The sequence below is a fragment of the Grampus griseus genome (genome assembly GCF_964374135.1).
Source record: "Grampus griseus genome assembly, chromosome: 14".
NCBI classification, from domain to species: domain Eukaryota; kingdom Metazoa; phylum Chordata; class Mammalia; order Artiodactyla; family Delphinidae; genus Grampus; species Grampus griseus.
In genome coordinates, this window is record NC_139008.1 from 5,324,947 (window position 1) to 5,337,373 (window position 12,427).

Here is a 12,427-nt window from a genome sequence, read left to right on the forward strand (position 1 = left end):
GGTTCCAGGCTAATCAGGTGAATTTGTGGGCATCACAGTCATTCTCCTGGAGGCCTGCCTGCCGGACAGGAGAGTGCAGATGGTGTGGAAGGAGGTCTTTCCACCAAAGTGGCCAGCAGACGGTTGTCTGGCTCTCCTTAGAGCCTGCCAGAGGGAGAGAGGGTGCTGTCCTGTCAACCTGCACATCTGATAACTGTATTTCTCAGGGCAAATCATTAAATTGACATCATGGTTTTTATTTATCACTTTCTTTGAACTTGGTTCATGCCCGCTCACCCCCAAGAGAGATGGAACCATTCACTGTGCCCACAAAATCATGTCTGGTGCAGAGCCAGCGCCATAAATATCACTCGAAGGAATGGAAATTAGATTTTGAGCCTGCAGGAGAAGGCCAAGCCCAGACAGTAATGCATTCCCAAGGAAAATGGTCACCTTGGGAGGGCCAGGCTAGGGGAGCAGCTGGCCTGTCCTGGGCTCTCTCTGATGTCTCACAGTGAGCTGTGGGTTTTTTTTCTTTTTAATTTTTATTGGAGTATAGTTGATTTACAATGTTGTGTTACTTTCTGCTGTACAGCAAAGTGACTCAGTTATACATATACATATTCCACTCTTTTTTAGATTCTTTTCCCACATAGGTAATTACAGAGTATTGAGTAGAGCTCCCTGTGCTATACAGTAGTCCCTGTTGATTATCTATTTTATATATATTAGTGTGTATGAGCCATGGGTTTGAAGTGAAAACTGCCACAGAAACGTGGGTATCCCTTTGTTATGGGCTGCATTGTATACCGAATCCTCCCAATTCATATGTTGAAGTCCTAGCCTCCAGCAACTCAGAATGTGACTCTATTTGCAGATAGGGTCTTTAAAGAGGTAATTACATTAAAATGAGGTTGACAGCCAGCTGGGAACGGAGCCGAAGTTTCTGTACAAGCCCAGCTGAAGGCTCGTCCAGCACGCTCCAGGGCTGCCCTCCCTGCCGGCTTTCCGCTGGCACCACGTTCACTCAGGAAGGCCCTGGTCTTCTCTGCCCTGTTTGTCCCGGCTGTGACATTCCTCATGCCACCCCTGGAGGCGGCCCCTGATATGTGTTTGGAGAACACACACAGGCTTTCGAATTCTCTACGGATGTGGAGTCAACTACCCTCAGCTTTGGGGAAGAAGCCAAGGGGGCCAACAGCCAATTACAATTCCATTTACACTTTGTGAGTGGAGATCATGCAGATATCAGTGTTGTTTATTCCAAGAAGCCCATGACTGGAGCGCCAGCCCAGCCCGGGCCGGCCCCTCCACGGGAAGCCACGAGTCTGTTTCCAGGCAGGCTTCAAATGAAGCAAAGTCTCCACTAGCTGTGACCACCACTCTGCTGCCCATCACTTCTAAGAAGATTCTGAACTTCTGCCCAGAAGTCTCCATTCTGGAAGACTGCATGTTTGTGGAAGACTAGTGAAATAGGATGTACCCAGCCAAGGAGAAACAGCAGGGCATTGTACACAGATGAGGAGAGGGTCATTTCTTAACCAGGTCCCGTTTAATGTGGGCTCAATAAATGTACATTTGAATTGAAAAAAATATTAAGTCGAGGTCATATGGGTGGGCCCTCACCCAATAGGACTGGGGTCTTTATAAGAAGAGGAGATTAGGACACAGACACACTGAGAAGGAAGACCACGTGAAGACACAGGGAGACGACGGCCATCTACAAGCCATGGAGAGAGGCCTCCTCGGAAGACATCAACCCTGCTGACACCTTGATCTTAGACTTCCAGCCTCCAGAACTGGAAGAAAATAATGTCTGTTATTGAAGCTGCCCAGTCTGTGGACTTTGTTAAGTCATCTTGAGCAAAGTGATACATTCCTCACCCCACCCTGCTGGCCCCTGTGGCGTCCTGTGGATGAGAATGCCTGCACTCTCCTGGGGCTGCTCTCTTCTCTCTACTCCCTGCCCTGGAACTCCATCTCTTGTTCACATGGCTGTGGCAGTCTCCTCCACTCTGCAGCCAGGGTGAGTCTCCTAAAGCCCAAACTGACCACCTTCGTTCCCAGCTTGAAGGCCTCCATGCCTCTCCACTGACCAAAGATAAACCTCAAACTCCTAAACGTGGCCCTCTGAGCCCCCCGCCTCCAGAGCTTCACCTGCCCCCATTCCTACTTCCTACTTTGCTACAAACTGTCTGCACTCTCCCCTCACCACACATTTTTGGGTCTCTGTGACTTAGTTTGTGTATTAATTTGCTAGAGCTGCTGTAACAAAGTACCACAGATGGGATGGCTTAAACAACATACATTTATTGTCTCACAGTTCGGGAGACCAGAAGTCCAAGATCAAGGTGTGGGCTGGGTCAGTTCCTTCCAAGGGCTGTGAGGATCTGTTCTAGGCCTCTCTCCTGGGCTTGTAGATGGCCATCTTCTCCCCGTGTACCTTCCCATGGCATCTCCTGGTGTGACTGTCCCTGGGTCCACATTTTCCCCATATAAGGACACAGGTCATATTGGACTAGAGCCCACACTAATGACCTCATCTTAACTAATTACATCTACAAGGACCCTATTTCCACATATAGGCACATTCTGAGGTGCTGGGGGTTAGGACTGCAACATATAAAATTTGGGGGGACACAGTTCAACCCATTACACATGGATATGCTGTTGTCTCCATCTGGTATGTTCTTCCCCTTGTTTCTTTTTCTGGATAACTCAGTCATCCTGGAAGATGTAGTCCCAGCTGGACCCTGCCCCGCCCAGTCCCCTCCCCATCCTCCCCTTACTCCTGACCTGTGCATCCAGGCCCCATTCCTGTGGGCCCCGCCCACCCTGGCCCCGCCTTGACCACGCCCCAGCACCACTCCTCTTGCACCCTTCACCTGCCTGTCCCAGTCTGCACCGAGTGTGGGGTCGCTGCACCCACCTCACACCCCCTCCCTCACTCTCCCCAACCCCAGGTACCTTGGGTCCCCTTCTGCTTTGTCCTTTAATTCTGCTCATCATCTTCCTTCTCCCTCTGCCGTTGTTTGTTTCCAGAATTAATGAGACTGAAATTACTTTTCAGAACTTTTGGGGGATTCGGGGCGTCCCTCCAGGAAGGCAGGAGATGCCTGGGGGAAGCCTGGCACTCCTGAGTCGTTAAACGATTCTGGGGTCGAGGAGGCTCCCTGCAGGAGTGCTTCTGCAGGATGCAGTCTGCAAACAAGGATTGTTGATGTGCACGTCGCCGGGCCTGGGGCGGGAAGGGGCGAGCTAGCGGCTCCTGACAAGAAGGAGGAATGTTAGTAACAGCAGCGGCTCACCTCTGGGTAATTTACCAGCCGTGTTCATGCCACCGTCTGAGTTGATCCTTATTAACAAATGAAAGGGACTTCCCTGGTTGCGCAGTGGTTAAGAATCCGCCTGCCAATGCAGGGGACACGGGTTTGAGCCCTGGTCTGGGAAGATCCCACATGCCGTGGAGCAACTAAGCCCGTGCGCCACAACTACTGAGCCTGCGCTCTAGAGCCCGCGAGCCACAACTACTGAAGCCCGTGTGCCTAGAGCCCGTGCTCCACAACAAGAGAGGCCACTGCAATGAGAAGCCCGCGCACTGCAACGAAGAGTAGCCCCTGCTCACAGCAACTAGAGAAAGCCCGTGCACAGCAACGAAGACCCAACGCAGCCATAAATAAATAAATAAATAAATAAATAAATAAATAAATAAACGAAACAAAACAACAAAAAACAAATGAAAGGCAAAAAATTCATGCTGGCATTGTTTCTATCCCCATTTTAAAGACTGGGAGACTGAGATCTGCCTCTTTGGAACAAGGAGATGTGACAGGAAAATGGGGAGGAAACCTTGAGCTTGGACAGGGAGTTGGGGTCCTGTTCTGAAACCACAGGAAGGGGAAGCCACAGAGGGAAAGGTGGCTGAGAACCAGCACAGCTGTCTCTGTGCTTAGCATCTAGGCCAAGCTCAGCACCTTGGCTGCGTGAGCCCAGGACCAGCTGCAGGCCTGCATGGGGCCCACCAGACCCCCACGTGGTGAGAGAAACTTCCTTCTACCCCAAACCCTGGGCTGAACTGACCAAAAAAAGGATCTCCCACATTCTCCAGGTTTTCTTTATTTGAAAAGCCGTGTTCAATAACCCCATCAAAGCTGCCAACTGACCAGACCCAGAGACTGGCTGTCTCAAGGAAACAGTAAACTAGATGAAAGATGACTTTCTCCTACTTGGTTGACATGCTTTACGTGTGATCGCTCCTATGACAACAGAAGGTATATAAAAAGGCTCAGTTACAGCTTCTTGGAAATAATAAAATAACTTGGAGGGACTGGTATGCCAAGGAGCCTGCAGATGAACGTCTGGCTGTAAAAGAGGACTAGCCTCATGTTTTGTCAAGTTGCAGCTCAGCTGCCTGGCGGGTGAGGAACGGAAAGAGGGATTATTTTGAGAATGGTTTAGGATGCATCCAGAAGGGTCCAGTTCATTGTATGATCAACATTCAGACTTGAATGAAGGGAGCGAGCATTACAGTTTTCTCGCTTTGAATATCCTTTTGGGAGATAGCAGTTTTAGGACTGAGTATAAAATCTAATAATTATCAGTTACTCCTGTATAGAGAAGAAATCCATGCTCAGACTCTATAGCATGTTGTGCCACCTGGAGGTGAGGGGTCATTACCTCCACATTACAAATGGGAAAACTGAGGCTCTGCAGGCACAGGGACTGTCCAAGGCCTCAGAATAAACAAGAAACAGAACTGGGAATCAACCTAAGCATCGGCTAACTTCCAAGCCTCTGCCCTGTGGTCACACTGTAATATAATGATTTAAAACGGACTGCTCTCTTCCAATTGTACTTTAAAAATATGTAATAGGAAAGCTCCTTTAAGAAGACTTGGAAATAAAAGCTTCTGTTACCAAAATAAAATCCATTTAAAAAAAGCCACTCATTAGAACATAATGGGATATATTCATTAAAATTATTGGCTCAACATTAGCTTTCTCTGCCCTTGTTAATTTTAAATATTTTTAAATATGTGGCAAGACAGACCTGAAATTATTCGTTTAATTTATTATGGTAACATCTTAGTGTTTAATGTATTTCCAACACCTTTGTAAAGCAACATCTCACTTTGGTGTCTTTTTTCCCCTTCTTTTTCTTTTCTATCTAAAATTAGAGTTGGCTTAAAAGACATGGAAATGCAGGGCCAGTGTGGAGGTGGGACTCTCCCTTCTAGGAATGTTTTATTCCAGTTCCTTGAGTTAATTTTTTTTCCCCAATTTTATTTGGGTATAATTGAAGTATGTGAAACCCTACATAAAGTGTACTATTTGATCCATTTTGACATATATATTTATATATCCATCACTATACTCAAGATAAACATTTCCATCATGCTCCCCCCCAAGTTTCCTCATGCTCCTTTGTAATTCATCCTTCCCCTTCCTATCCCCAGGCAACCACTGATCAATCTTTTGATTACTCTGCATTTTTTAAGAATTTTATATAAAGAAGACTTGGAAATAAAAGCTTCTGTTACCAAAATAAAATCCATTTTAAAAAAGCCACAGAACTGTTATACAGTATGAAGTTATGAAGTTATACAGTATGAATTTTTTTTTTTCGCTCCATTTAGTGGAGCGAAATTCACACTGTTATATATCAACAGTTTGTTCCTTTTTCTTGCTGAGTAGTATTCCACTGAATGGATATACCACAATTTCTTTATCCATTCACTCATTGATGGACATTTTGATTGTTTCCAGCTTTGGCTATTTTGAACCAAGCTGCTATAGACAGGTGTATGAGACTTAGTGTGGACATAAGATGTCATTTCTCTTGGGTAAACATCTAAGAGTGAAAAGACTAGGTTATATGGCAAGTGTATCCTTAACTTTCTAAGGAAACTGTCAGACTGTAATCCAAGGTGGGTGTACATTGTACATTCCCATCAGCCAGGAATGAGAGTTCCCGTTGATTGACATACCTGTCAATTCTGGCATTGATTTTTTTTTTAACATCTTTATTGGAGTATAATTGCTTTACAATGTTGTGTTAGTTTCTGCTGTATAACAAAGTGAATCAGCTATATGTATACATATATCCCCATATCCCCTCCCTCTTGCATTTCCCTCCTACACTCCCTATCCCACCCCTCTCGGTGGTCACAAAGCACCGAGCTGATCTCCCTGTGCTATGAGGCTGCTTCCCACTAGCTATCTATTTTACATTTGGTAGTGTGTATATGTCAATGAATTCTGGCATTGATTTTAATGTATAGTTTTGGACTGTGCCAGGGAATAAACTATTGGCTTATTTAATGATTGTCTATCTCTAAGTCCCATCAATGTTACCTTCTAAATCTCTCTCCTTGCTCACTGCTCCTGCCTTATTAACTCTCTCCTAAATGGCCTTCCCAAGGGTACTTTCTCCCCTTCAACCCAGGCTCCATGTGCCAACCACTGGGGTCTCTTCACGATGCAAAACTGGAGGCGCCTTTACCCTGTTTAAGACCATGTCACAGTTTCCAAGTAGTGAGAATACATCTCTCCCAGAATACAACTATAACCCTGTAAGATCTGCCCTGATGGCCTAATCCCATGCCCCAATTCCCAGAATCCAGTCTTCCTTCTATTCTTTTAGTGGTTAGATTCAGCCAGAAAACACGCTTTGTTTGGTTCCTGCCTGATGTACGCACATTGTTTTATGATTTTTTTAAAATTTGGAATAATTTGTCAACATTAAACACATAAAAATCCATAAAAACATTAGTGGGTGGGCATTCCCCCTGCGACAGATGTGAGCCAGAGCTGATGACCGCTCCTTTAAGACAGGGCAGGTACCTGCCCACGCCTCACCATGTGCCCCCGCCCCCTTTCCGTGCACCTGCTCATCTCCACTCACCTTTGCTAAATTCACACCTGTTCCTCTTTCAGATCTGACCTGAGAAGGGGAAGCCTCTGAATCTCCCATCCTGCCGCCTCCAGCACAGGGAACCCACACAGGCAGGGAGGTCTCCATATAGCGTGTGTACCACGGGCCACGCCTCCTCTCCTTCCGGCCCTTGACTTCGTGAGATTGGTCTGCTGACCGCTCAAGACTCCTAGGATGTGAACACAAAGCCGCGTCAGTCTCTTGGGAGGCAGGGTAGGGGACTGAGGCCGTTATAGCAGCTCTGCAAACAGGAGGAGAGTTAATATGATGCATGAAATAGGATTTTCAAGTCTGCAGCAAGATACAGATTAGGTCAAGAGAGGTAAGAATTCTGGAAATTACTTCAGCTCCTCCTTTAGTAGATCTAGAAGCAGGCCTGGTGGTCTGAATCAGGGAAATTTGCCCCTTCAAGCCCAGTGGCTTTTGCAGGAAGTGGGGCGTGGGCACAGGGAGCTGAGCTGTGTCATTCATACATGCCTCTCCTGGTACTGGAGGTGCACGTGGGTGGGGGCATTACACAGGGGCTTCTGTTTCACTTTCTCTTCAGGATCTGGGAAGGGGGGAGGTGGCCTCCCAGGCGGCCCTGCCCCAGCTGGTAGGAAAAGGGAAAGCCCTGAGTCCCTCCCCCTCCTCCAAGTGCCCCTGTTATGTGACGTGGGCAGAACCAGAAATACACTCCCTTGAGAAGGATGAGGAAGCTGGACTTCTGCCTTGACCTGGGGTTGGGACCTGTGGGCAGGGATACGTGGGCTGCAGGCCTGACCTCCTGGGCCCTGGTCGGGGATGGGGCACAGCACCCCTCCCAGAGGCGAGAAAGGTCAGGGTCGACTGCAGCTCTGACCAGGCCCCAGGAGAACAGACCTCCCTCACCCCTTCACCCAGCGATGGACCCTCACAAGTGGCAGGTCTGCACACAGACCCTGGGAGCAGGGCCAGCTTTGTGGGTGTGTGGCCTGTGCAGTCCACAGGGCCTGTGCTCAGAAGGGCATGTGCTTGGTTTAATGCTCTGCTGTCACCATCTTGAAATGCGCAGCAGTGTTTGAACCAAGTACCCCACATTTTCCTTTGGCTCTGAGCCCTGAGAATTACGTAGCCAGTTCTTCTTAGCAGACACCGGCCACATGTTCATCCGAGGATGCGATAGGGTCCAGGGCCCCTTTCCCCTGGGGCTACCAGGTCATAAAACTACCCGCCGTCCACATTAGCCAGATACCACCTTGAAGGGTGGGGGGGACTTCTGGGGGCCCGAGGGCAGAGAAACCCTGAAGGGACTACAGAGACTATTTAGATTATGGAAGGATGCCGTGTTTACAAAATTAGACGAAATTTTGTTTTCTTCTTCCCTTCCCCTTCCTCCAGCTACAAGGGGGTCTGGGAGGAAGATCAGATTACCTTATAGAGAATATTTATAGAGGAATAAAGAGGCTACACTTTTCACATCTGCATGCGGTGGGAATCTGTGTGATCCTGCTAAAATGATGTATCTCTGCTTTTCATCCAGCGACACCTTCCTCAGGAGACCCAGCGAGGCGAGACAGTCTGGGAGCCAAGCCTATCACAGGGACCCCGTGTGGTGGAGAAAGCCTGCCCACATTCCCCTAGACACCCTCTTGGACTGCCAACCTCTGAATCCCTTCTTAGCCACTTGGCTTACCTTCCTTCCCCCGGCTTCAGTCTTATCGTCTGTAAAATGGGATATAATGGTACCTACCTCACCTGGTTGTCACGACAATGAAGTGAGACAATGAACAGAACACACCCAGCCCACAGCCCAGCATGTGGCAGGAACTTGGTGGGTGTTAGTCGGACTGTTTTCCAGGAGAGTCGACGTGCTGGATGAACAGATAAGTCCCCCCTCCCCCTTAGACCTGCCTCTCCAACTGGTCACCGCTGGCCATGTGTGGCTATTTAATGTTAACTTAAAATTAAATGAGGTTAAAAATGAAGTTCTCGATTGCGTGAGCCACATGGCAAGTGCTCAAGAGCCTCGCGTGGCCAGTGGCCACCGTACTGGATGGCGCAGATAGAGAATATCATCCTCCATCATCGCAGAATGTGCAACAGGACAGCACTGCCTTAGGTCAGCGAGCAGAGGCAGGTCCCTAAAAGGAACAGAAATAAATAGGGAGGGCAGGTTTTGATGGGGTGAAGTTTGGGGGCATCACTTGGGTGGGAACCAGCTGTGGGGCGACAGGAGGGGATCTGAGAACACACAGCGCTTCCCAGCCCACCTGTGGGAATCCAGGACGCTGGCTTCATCCTCCACCCTCCCCAGACAGTCCACGGATGAGGCAGTCAGTGGGGTCACTTATGAGCCAGGGGACATGTTGGGTGCCTTCTCTGGCCCCGGGGAGACCTCGGAGGTGGCGCCTTGAATTTCCTTGGCAGTACAGCGAGAACAGGCAGTCACGCTGAGTCATTTGTCCTCCCTAAGTGCTAAGTGATCCGTGATACACTGAGGCCCCGACTGTTTCTGAAGGGCTCTTTTAAGAGATCGCCAATAAAGTTCTAAAAGGATCGTGCCTGTTTGGGGGAAGATAATGCCAGAGCGGTGCCAGGAGTTTGTCAGAAGAGATTCCAGCCGGGTGAGTATTCAAGGAAGGAGATGAAGTTAGCGCTGGGAGACAATGAATTAGATGGCTGGATGTGTCACTGTGATAATGATGAATAATAAATGACCCAGGAGCTTCTGTAACTCACAGAGCAGGAGAGGAGATTAGGGAGGAAATTTATGGCCTTGTAGTGCGGGGGTGGGGGGTGCGGGGGGGAAAGAGAATGCCTCAGACGTGCCCTGGTCTTTTGAAGAGAAACCTTCTCGAAGACATACTCTGAAAAAAAAAGAAAAAAGCCTCTTGTCAAAAGTGTCCAAATTTCCTCGAGACAAAGGATCTCTCGCTGTTACAGACGATCTCTCCATCTAGCCCCATCCTTCTGCGATCCCTCTCCCCGCCTCCCACCAGCTCCTGCCAGCCAGAATTAGGGCAGCAGTGGGGACAGGCCACTGCCCCACCCTTCTCTGCAAATGGGCCATGGCCAGGGTGAGAAGAGCCACCAGCTGGAAAAGGACATTGGGAAATGGGTTTCAAGAGTTTCACAAGTGCAGGGAGGCTGCTATTTTTATTAGGGTCCAGGGGTTGCCTTCTTAATATCCATTCAGAGCAACCACTGGAAAGACAGGAGTCAGAAATAAAATGGGCCTCAGGTCTGTGGATCGATGTCGATCTTTAATCATTTATTCATGGTCTTCAGGGGAGCTTCAGCACAGCCTGTGTGGGAAGGCACTGAAGGGGGGACCTGCAACCCCGCCCTCCCTCCCAGGCTCTTCTTGCCCCTTGCAAATGTGCATAAGCATCTCCCAGCTTACACAACCCTGCCTTGACCTCCCCTCTCCTCCCAGCTCGGCCCTGTTTCTGGGCTCCCTGTCAGAGCACAGACTCTCGATCAGCTCCCTGCCCTTGCTGAATCCATCCCTCTCTGCGCCCGCCGTCTGCTGCCCCTGCCGAAATCACTCATGACAAAGTCACCTCCGAGCTCTGGGTGTCCAGAATGAACGGGCGTTTCCGGTCACCTCGCTGTGCCCTTGGCAGCGTCCAGCATGCTTGGCCGTTACCTCCTTTCTGAAAAGCCTTTTCTTTGCTTTCTTGGCTTCTGTGACCTCGCTGTCCCGTGGGTCTATGACCTGTGCCGGGTCTTAAATGATAAAGCTGACTGAGTGACAACAGGGTGAGGATAATGCCATTAAAAGGAAGTTTATTGTTACTCACATTTCCCCTGGAACAGAGGCACACATCCATGCAGGGCCCGGTGGGAAAGCACCAGAGTCAGGAGGCAGAAGCAAGAGGAAGGGGAAAGCACAGGCCACATCCTTTATTGCGATCCTCGGGGGAAAGGCAGGGCCGGGGAACAGCCTAGGATTGGCTAGTTTGAATAATGGTGGCAGGGTCTGAGCTACAAGGTGGTCTCTAGACGTCTGGTGATTTAGGGCAGAGGAAGTACTGGGTTGGTGGGTGAGAGTTAGATAAAGGAGATGGTTGGGGGTCTGGACTTGGGATTGTTAGAAGGTTTGTAATATGATTTTCGCATGCCCGTGAAAGCTAGGCCACAGGGGCGGTGTAAACAATTTGACTATTAGTTTGGCCCCATGATTAAGAGATGACAAATAGACACATGCAGAATCTAAGAAAACCCAGGACAGTTTGCACCAACCTTTTGGCAGCGTTTAATAGGCCTTGGTGGAAGTATATTCATCACAGAAATTGACAGATGCTACACATCAGGGCTCCCCTATACCAGAGAGTCGGTTGTTAAACATTTACCAGCACACCACTGCCATGGTTCATCTGCTCTGTGGCCTAAGCCAACGTGGGAGGAGAGGTTGGGGTATTTATCGCCCCGCCACCCCGCCTGGCTGTGCCTCTGGCATTCTCCTCCTGCCTGGCAGTGCCCCTACAGCTCCCTGCCCTCTGGGCTCCCATCACTTGGTCCCTCTGCCCTGAGCTCGTAACAGCTTCCCACTGTTGCTAGAGCCTGGGTGCCTCACCCCCCAGTAACTCAGCCTCCTTGTTAGACTCTCTCAGCCAGGCCATTTGTGCATTGTAATTCTCACCAGGCTCCCAAGTTAACTAGGCTGCCAGATGCAGATTTTGCTGGGCAGAGCCTGCCCAGATCCCCTGGGATATACTTCTCAGTGGACTCCAGCCTGAGAGCCAGCTGACAGCATCTGCACTTCCCTGTCTGCCTGAAGGCTTTCCTTGAAGCTGCTCATAGCTGGGCATTATCGCCTCCTGAGGGTCACCCTCACCCAGCGACTGCCAGGAGTTAGAGGATAAATGCCTGAGCTTCCCCTGTCCTCTCAGGTGGGTGACTCTGGCCTGTGCCACATTCCAGAGAGTTCTTCAGTAGGTCAACCTCCATTGCCCACAGGGGCAACTGGCTTGACAGCAAACACCACAGACTAAGTGGCTTAAGCAACAGAAATTTATGTACTCACAGTTCTGGAGTCTGGGAGTCTGAGATCAAGCTGTCAGCAGGGTTGGTGTCTGGTGAGGCCTCTCTTTCTGGCTTGCAGACAGCTGCCTTCTCACTGTGTCCTCACATGGCCTCTTCTCTGTGCTAAGGGTGCTGCTGGGGGGGGAGAGTTATTGTAAGTGTACTAGGGAAGAACAAATCTGAGTCCACATTGGATCTGTTTCTTTTTACTTTAACCTTTTGCTACCAGTTGCCTATAGCCTGAAATATACATTCTCAAGGTATAGCACTTTTCCATTCATACAGAGACAAAAAGTTGCAGAACAGAGAATAACACTTGTCTTGTTGGAGGTTTACAGGAACACTGTGACCTGACCTCCCTGGACAGCTGCAAGAACAAAGGATTCTGGCACCAAGAAGTGTGCAACGACCAGCCACACCCACTCTCCTTTTAGCATAAAAGAAGCCTGAATTCTAAATCGGGTAAAATGGTTCTTTGGGACACTAGTCCATCATCTTCTTGGTCTGCTGGTTTTCTGTATAAAGT